Source organism: Crocuta crocuta, unplaced genomic scaffold, assembly GCF_008692635.1.
Source record: "Crocuta crocuta isolate KB4526 unplaced genomic scaffold, BGI_CrCroc_1.0 scaffold27, whole genome shotgun sequence".
In the NCBI taxonomy this organism is placed as follows: Eukaryota; Metazoa; Chordata; class Mammalia; order Carnivora; family Hyaenidae; genus Crocuta; species Crocuta crocuta.
Genome location: NW_027532250.1, coordinates 6111471 through 6112976, shown reverse-complemented (window position 1 = coordinate 6112976; position 1506 = coordinate 6111471). Strand labels below are relative to the sequence as shown.

The 1506-nt window shown below is 56.9% G+C and overlaps 1 protein-coding gene across 2 annotated transcripts in view; it reads right to left on the bottom strand.

Annotated features, from left to right (window-relative positions):
* The window catches only part of ATP9A (ATPase phospholipid transporting 9A), a 115060-nt gene that overhangs the window by 21653 nt on the left and 91901 nt on the right, over positions 1-1506 (bottom strand). The gene's annotated exons all lie outside the window — the stretch shown is intronic.

Genomic DNA, 1506 nt, shown 5'->3' with positions numbered 1-1506 from the left:
TGTGCACTCCAGGACCTTCTACAGCGTCCCTGAACTGTCCCCACTAGAGGCCGGCCACACCCCCATGGGGACAACCCAAATGTCTCCAGACATAAGCAAACTGCCTTCGCTGAGAACTGCTAATCCCGATCATTCCAGACCCCTGGGTCTACCTGAGGACTTGCTAGAGATCAAATGACCCGGATTTTTGTTCACGCCGACCAGCTTTTCTGGGGGTAGGTAACACCATGACCCAGGAGCCAAAGGCTTAGCCCTGACACCAGCTTTTGGCCGTGTGCACTCAGACACGCTGCTTCTTTTCTCTGCACCTCAGCGCTCCCACCCGTAAATCGGGAACATTGCCAACTCTTACCGCACAGGCTGTTGGGCTTAAGTGAAGTCACCGAGCCACAGCACACAGCCAAGGGCCAGGCACGCAGAAAACGCCCGCTCGGCGTAAACAGCCCCGCAAGGGCGATGCTAACTCCGTGTGCCCCTCAACCGCACTGTGTGTGGGGACCAAGGCTTTGCCCAGCGGTTCTCAGTGGAGGGGACTGTGCATGTCGCAGTGTCTGGAAACTTTTGCGGTTGTCACAGGGGGTGAGTGCTGCTGGCATCCAGCGCATAGAGGCCAGGGATGCTGCCATGTGTCCTGCAGTGCACAGGACAGCCACAGCCAACAATCAGGTGGCCCAATGTCAACAGCACGGGGGCTGAGGAATCCTGGCTTTAAGGAACAACGGCTCTTATCCCTGGTTCTTATTCCGTGACCCCTTCCTCGGAAACTCACATCACAGGGAGCCTGGGGGGAGGGGGAGGGAGGGCGGAGGGAACAGAGCATGGTCATTACCACCTCATGCCTAAGATTTGCTACCCCGGGCAGCCCAGAATGCATGCGTGTAAACTTGTTACTAAATATGACATAAATACACAGAGCCAAATGACGGGTACACGTTTCCTTTAAAACGGCTTTCCAGGGCCCTCTAATCACTGACAATCTTGGAGAACTCCGTGCTTTGCTCACAAAAGCACTGCCGGCCGCGAGGAGGCACCTGCCTCCTTGAAGCCAGCAGACAGGCAGGCACGTGACATCTCCGATGGGTCACACACACCTATGCCTGCTCGGGACTCGGGCCAGCGATGGCCGCGGGGGCTGAACATGAAAGCGTCCCAGGGCTTTTTTCCCTCTTCCCTTCACCCAAACGGTGCCTGACAACAGAGCGCAGGAAACGGCGTCCCCTCCCCAGCTTCCTCTGCGTGGAGGGCGCAGGCAGCTCGTCCAATACAAACACCGCACCACTGTCTCCTCCCGTCGCTCACTTCCTCCCGCCCGGTTCATCACAAGGTTACCCCGCTCCCATACGATTACGCTGCGCATTTACAGAGGGCTGGTGCTTGCACGGCATTGTTTTGGGGCCTCGTCTTTTTCCACTGTGGTCTGATCCTGGACCCTGTTCAAAGGCCTCTTTTATTCAAACAAGGGCAAGGGTATGATCTACAGCACCGATCCGCCTCCATCATTCCATG